Source organism: Saccopteryx bilineata, chromosome 9 (genome assembly GCF_036850765.1).
Source record: "Saccopteryx bilineata isolate mSacBil1 chromosome 9, mSacBil1_pri_phased_curated, whole genome shotgun sequence".
NCBI classification, from domain to species: domain Eukaryota; kingdom Metazoa; phylum Chordata; class Mammalia; order Chiroptera; family Emballonuridae; genus Saccopteryx; species Saccopteryx bilineata.
In genome coordinates, this window is record NC_089498.1 from 74543791 (window position 1) to 74550640 (window position 6850).

The 6850-nt window shown below is 46.8% G+C and overlaps 1 pseudogene; it reads left to right on the forward strand.

Annotated features, from left to right (window-relative positions):
* Positions 1-5475: 5475 nt before the first annotated feature.
* LOC136313654 (large ribosomal subunit protein uL13 pseudogene) lies at positions 5476-6110 on the forward strand (annotated as a pseudogene).
* Positions 6111-6850: the final 740 nt, after the last annotated feature.

The following is a 6850-nucleotide window of genomic DNA, read 5'->3' on the forward strand; positions in this document are numbered from 1 at the left end:
GTGAACTGAGAGTGGTGCCAATGCGCACAGCTGTGCCTTCCTGGCCCCAAAAGAGGAGCAAACAACTGTGCAAGGTTCCAGAACAGAGTCTTGTTGGTACGGAGGCTGGATGGCACATTAACCCCTTTCTAGAACCATGAGGCAGCAAGCACACTAGGCTTTTCTTAGATGATTAGACTGAGGCCAGAGAAAAGCTTGGGTTCCCAAGGAAGCTCAGCTGAGACACCCTCTCCTGAAGCTAGACGGGCTTTCCTCATCCTCAGCAGGGCTCAAATCTCTACAAGCAGGGCAGAGGGACTCCTAGGTGGGAGCTCTTAGGCCTCCTAAGATGCAGCAGGAAGCTTTGCCCCAGATATTGGGTTCTTGAAGAGAAGATGAGGCAGGCTCCTCTTGGCTAAGACTGAAGTTCAACTTTAGAGAATGCTTTTAGAAATTGTTCTATTAGATCCAAAAAATTTGCATTAACTGCCTCCCTTAGCATAGGATTCCCTCCCTTATTTCTATCTCCCACCTCATCAGGATACTGCTCTATAACTTACAATAGCTTCTTATTGTCAGATCCTACTGCCTGCCTCTCAAGCCCTTTGGTATTGGGCCCGATTCATCCTATCCAGGATACTCCCTACCACTTCTTTTGGTACAGGTCAGGTGGCCTGCCCCCTTCCCTAGCCCCAGACTCGGCTTATTCCAGTTCTTTCCACCAGGGATGTGGGCTCTGTCTTGCCTGCAAAGCCTGTCCTTCCTCTAAGGCAAAGAGCAAGTTTCAGCCCTTTTATGATTTCCCTCTGCCTCCCCTTGCCTCACCCTTCATGATTGCTGTGTTGAAACTTAGTAGTTTTCTGATCTCATTGCATGCACTTGTTTAGTATCTGTCCAGTTCTGTGGGATCCCCCTCTTCCTTGATCATCCTCCTCTCCCTTGGTGAAAGGAGAAAAGAGGGCAGGGTAGGAACACCGTGATGTTTTATGATGCCTGCTGCCCAATGTAGAGGAATATTAAAGGCTAAGATCCTGGAAGAGGGGAAGTGTCCTGTGGCTAAGGCCTCCATGCAGTAGAGATTGTAAAATCTGGGTTTGAATCCTGGCTCAGACATTTCTAAGCTGATGATCTTGAGCAAGTCACTTTCAGTTTTCTCATATATAAAATGAGGATAATAGTGAGGAAGCCAGTGGCCAGGCCAGAGTGGTGGAGGGGGCGTGAGCGGTGGCAGAGCTGGCAGCAGAGCAAGCACCGTGTGCAGTAGGAACCACCTTTGACTTCCTCCCCCTCTGGTCCTGTTTCCTCTAACATCTTTTCAAAAGCCACCATCTTAACCACATATAACTTGAATAAATTCTTGTGAGAACATTTTGGAGTACTGTGTCAGACAGCTTCACTTCTAAGCTATATTCTTATAAGCCTGGCATATATTAGGCACCCTATAAAAGGTTTTTTTAATTCCACCTCATGGTTCAGAAGGAAATGCAAATGCCTTGGGTAGCTCAGTGAGCAGGGCTGCAGGCTAAGATGAGAAATGTGGCCTCCTGGGCCTTCCATTCAAGCCTCTGAGCCCCCCTGGCTCCCCAGGTCAGAGTGTCTCGGTCAGCCACATCCTGCTTTTGCTGGTATGCTTGGCCAAGTGCTGCTGGGCAGCCCAGGAGAAGGCTGAGAAAATATGAGGCACAGAAACCAGGCCCAATTAATAGATTTTTATAGGACTCTGTAATTATCCTGAAAGGGGGGCTCTTTATGAAGGAATCACAATTAGAAAACAGCTCATTAAAACCAGACACGTCCTTACAGGGGTCCAACTAAGGAGTCTTCATTCCCATGCCAACCATGGGCACCTGCATGGCAACACGGGGTACTGATGGCTCTGAAAGCAGACACTGATGGACTGTCATGCCGTTGCTGCATTCACTCATTCAGCCTATATATAATTAAATGGGTCCATGGGGCAGCAAGAGAAAGCCAAAGTAGGTGGGAACCCTTAAGAAGCCGATTCTCTCTCTCTCTCTCTCCCTCCTCTCACATTTATGAGTAAAATTGTGGGGCATAAGAAGAAAAAATGGGCACACACTCAATTTTCCCTATCCCTAAGTTTCCAGGAAAAACTATCCAACAATACAGAATGACGAGAGTATGTAAGATAAAAGTAATTAAACTGTATACTTAATATTGGTAAATTTTATTGAATGTAAATTATACCTCAATATGTGAATTTTTGAAACGGCATATATATAAAAAATCAACTCAAAGTAGATCATAGACCTAAAAGTAAGAACTAAACTATAAAACCCTTAGAAGAGCTTGACCAGGCGGTGGCGCAGTGGATAGAGCGTCGGACTGAGAAGCAGAGGACCCAGGTTCAAGACCCCGAGGTCGCCAGCTTGAGCGCAGGCTCATCTGGTTTGAGCAAAAGCCCACCAGCTCGAACCCAAAGTCGCTGGCTCCAGCAAGGGGTTACTTGGTCTGCTGAAGGCCCGTGGTCAAGGCACGTATAAGAAAGCAATCAATGAACAACTAAGGTGTTGCAACGTGCAATGAAATACTAATGATTGGCCCTGGCCGGTTGGCTCAGCGGTAGAGCGTTGGCCTGGCGTGTGGGGGACCCGGGTTCGATTCCCGGCCAGGGCACACAGGAGAACCGCCCATTTGCTTCTCCACCCCCCCCTCCTTCCTCTCTGTCTCTCTCTTCCCCTCCCACAGCCAAGGCTCCATTGGAGCAAAGATGGCCCGGGCACTGGGGATGGCTCCTTGGCCTCTGCCCCAGGCGCTAGAGTGGCTCTGGTCATGGCAGAGCGACGCCCCGGAGGGGCAGAGCATTGCCCCCTGGTGGGCAGAGCGTGGCCCCTGGTGGGCGTGCCAGGTGGATCCCGGTCAGGCTCATGTGGGAGTCTGTCTGACTCTCTCCCCGTTTCCAGCTTCAGAAAAATACAAAAAAAAGAAAAACTAATGATTGATGCTTCTCATCTCTCTCAGTTTCTGTCTGTCCCTGTCTATCCCTCTCTCTCTCACTCACTCTCTGTCTCTGTAAAAAAAATAAAATAAAATAAATACAATTAAAAAAAAAAAAAAAACACCTTAGAAGAGCTTGACCAGGCGACAGTGCTGTGGATAGAGTGTCGGACTGGGATATGGAGGATCCAGTTTCAAGGCCCCAAGGTCTTGAGTATGGGCTCATCCAGCTTGAGTGCGGACTCACCAACTTGAGTACGGGGTCTCTGGCTTGATCATGCAATCACAGACATGACCCCAGGGTCGCTGACTTGAGTCCAAGTTTACTGACTTGAAGCCCAAGGTCACTGGCTTGAACAAGGGGTCACTTGCTCTGCTGTAGCCCCTCTGTCCAGGCACATATGAAAAAGCAGTCAATGAACAACTAAGGAGCCGCAACAAAGAATTGATGCTTCTCATCTCTCTCCCTTCCTGTCTGTCCCTCTCTCTGACTCTCTCTGTCTCTGTCAAAAGAAACAAAACAAAACAAAAAAAACCTTAGAAGAAAATATAGGAGTAAATCTTCATGATTTTGCATGTGGCAGTGATTTCCTAGATATGACACCAAAAGTACAAGTGATAAAAGAAAAGATCAACACTTTGGACTTTATAAAATTTAAAAAGATTTGTATTTCAAAGGACACAATCAAGAGAGTAAAAGAGAACCCACAGACTGAGGAAAAAATATGTTGCAAATCATATATTAATAAGTGATTTTTATTTAGAATATATAAAGAACTCCTGTCACTCATTTAAAAAGTAAGCAAAGGATCTGAATAAACATTTCTCCAAAGAAGATGTACAAATGACCTATAAGCCATTCATGAAAAGATGTTCGACCTGACCTGTGGTGGCGCAGTGGATAAAGCGTCAACCTGGGCCCTGGCCAGATGGCTCAGCGGTAGAGCGTCGGCCTGGCGTGCGGGGGTCCTGGGTTCGATTCCCGGCCGGGGCACATAGGAGAGGCGCCCATTTGCTTCTCCACACCCCCCTTCCTCTCTGTCTCTCTCTTCCCCTCCCGCAGCTAAGGCTCCATTGGAGTAAAGATGGCCCGGGCACTGGGGATGGCTCCTTGGCCTCTGCCCCAGGCGCTAGAGTGGCTCTGGTCATGGCAGAGAGACGCCCCGGAGGGGCAGAGCATCGCCCCCTGGTGGGCAGAGCGTGGCCCCTGGTGGGCGTGCCGGGTGGATCCCGGTCGGGCACATGCGGGAGTCTGTCTGACTGTCTCTCCTCGTTTCCAGCTGCGGAATTATTAAAAGTTAAAAAAAAAAAAAAAGCGTCAACCTGGAATGCTGAGGTTGCCGGTTCGAAACCTGCACTTGTCTGGTCAAGGCACATATGGGAGTTGATGCTTCCTACTCCTCCCGCCTTTCTCTCTCTCTCTCTCTCTCTCTCCTCTCTAAAATGAATTAAAAAAAAGAAAAAGATGTTCAATATTATTTGTCATTAGGAAAATGTAAATCAACTTTCAATAAGATACCATTTTATACCGCCAGAATGACTTTAATCAAGGAGACAGATAATATCAAATATTAGCAAGGATGTGGAGAAACTAGTATCCTCATACATTGTTGGAGGAATTGTAAAATGATGCAGCCACTTTGGAAAACAATTTGGCAGTTCCTCATAATGTTAAACATAGAGTTAACATCTAATTCAGTGACTTCACTTCTAGGTATATACTCAAGAGAAATGAAAACATATGTCCACACAAAAACTTACATATGAATGTTCATAGCAGCATCACTCATAATATCAGAGTAAAAGCAACCCAAAGTCCAACAACAGATGAATGGATAAACAAAGTGCAGGATATCCATACAATGTAATATTATTCATCAATAAAAAATTATACATCAATTTTTTTAAATGTGTTTTTATGCCTGACCAGTGGTGGCATAGTGGATAAAGCATTGACCTGGGAAGCTGAGGTCCCAGGTTCCAAACCCCAAGATCCACAGGTCACTGGCTTGAGCATAGAGTCATCAACATGATCCCATAATCACTGTCTTGAGCCCAAGGTTGCTGGCTCAAGCAAGGGGTCCCTGGCTCAGCTGGAGGTGCTCTCCACCCCCACCCTGTCAAGACACATATGAGAAGCAATCAGTGCACTAAAATGTGCAACTATGAGTTGATCCTTCTCATCACTCTCCCTTCCTCTCTCTCACACACACACAAAAAAGAAAGAAAAGCCTCATTCAAAAATAATAATAAAATAAAATATGTTTTAATTGATTTTTTAAAAATTTATTGATTTATTTTTAGAGAGAAGAGTAGAAGGGTGAGGGGTGCCAGGTGGATCCCTGTGGGAGCACATGCGGGAGTCTGTCTGCTATCTCCCTTCCTCTCACTTAAAAAAAACACCAAAAACAGAAAGAAAAGCCATGAGCATTTTGAGTTAAATTTATTTACTATCTGTGTCTGCCAATAGAATGTCTGCCCATGTTTTTTGTGTGTGTAGAACAGAGCCTGGCCTATTGAAAACACTAATAAGCCCGCATGGCTGTAGAAGGTGACACGGAAGGGCAGGTCCTGGTGTTTGATGGCCGAGACCATCTCCTGGGCTGCCTGGCTGCCATCATGACCAAATAGATACTGCTGGGCGGGAAGGAGGTGGTTTGTCCTGGGAGGGTATCAACATTTTTGGCAATTTCTGCAGAAACAAATTGCAGTACCTGGCCTTCGGCTGCAAGCAGATGAGCACCAACACATCCACGGCCTCACCACTTCTAAGCCCAGGTGCATCTGTCAGCAGAGGTGTGTTCAAGGCCTGCTGCATGGACAAGACCAGGTGAGGCCAGGCTGCCATGGGTGCCTCAGGGCATTTGATGGGATCCTGCAGCCCTGTGACAAGAAAAAACCAAGGGTGGTTCCTACGGCCCTCAAGGATGTGCTCCTGCAGCCTACACGGAAGTTTGCCTACCTAGGGCCCCTGGCTCAGGAGCTTGGTTGGAAGTACCAGGCACTCACACCCACTCTGAAGGAGAAGAGGTGAAGGCCAGGATCCCTCGTGGGAAGAAAAAGCACCTCATGAGGCTAGAAACAGGCTGAAAAGAACATGAAGAAAATTGAGATACGCAGCCATCCTCAAGACTTATGGTTTGAGCACCCCCCCCCCCAAGATTGACTGTTAATTCCTCAAATAAACAAACAAAAGTAAACCTGACCAGTGATGGTGCAGTGGGTAAAGCCTCGAACCCAAGGTTGCTGGCTCTGCGTGCCAGCTCATTGGCATGGGGTGGCTGGCTTGAGAGAGGGAACCCTCCACATAATCCTAAAGCTCATTAGCTTGAGCCCCAGGTCGCTGTCTAGAGCAAGGGAACTCCGGCACCACCTTGGTCAAGTCATGTGGGAGATGCTCAGTGTACAACTAAAGAGAAAGCAGCCACGAGTTGATGTTTCTCACTCTCTTCCTTGTCTCTCTCTAAAAAAAGAGAGAGAAAAAGAAAGAAAGAAAGAAAGAAAGAAAGAAAGAAAGAAAGAAAGAAGAAAGAAAAAAAAAGAAAAGAGAAAGGGAGGAAGGAAGGAAGGAAGAAAGAGAAAGAAAAGGAGGGAGGGAGGGAGGAAGGGAAGGAGGGAGGGAGGAAAGGAGGAAAGGAGGAAAGAAAGAAAGAAAGAAAGAAAGAAAGAAAGAAAGAAAGAAAGAAAGAAAGAAAGAAAGAAAGAAAATGCTAAAGAACATATGAGGGGCCCAATGGGGCCACTTCCAAATACTTTATTATTTTTTTTTTTGTATTTTTCTGAAGTTGGAAATGGGGAGGCAGTCAGACAGACTCCCACATGCGCCCTACTGGGATCCACCGGGTACGCCCACCAGGGGTGATGCTCTGCCCCTCTGGGGCATTGCTCTGTTGCATCCAGAGCCATTCTAGCA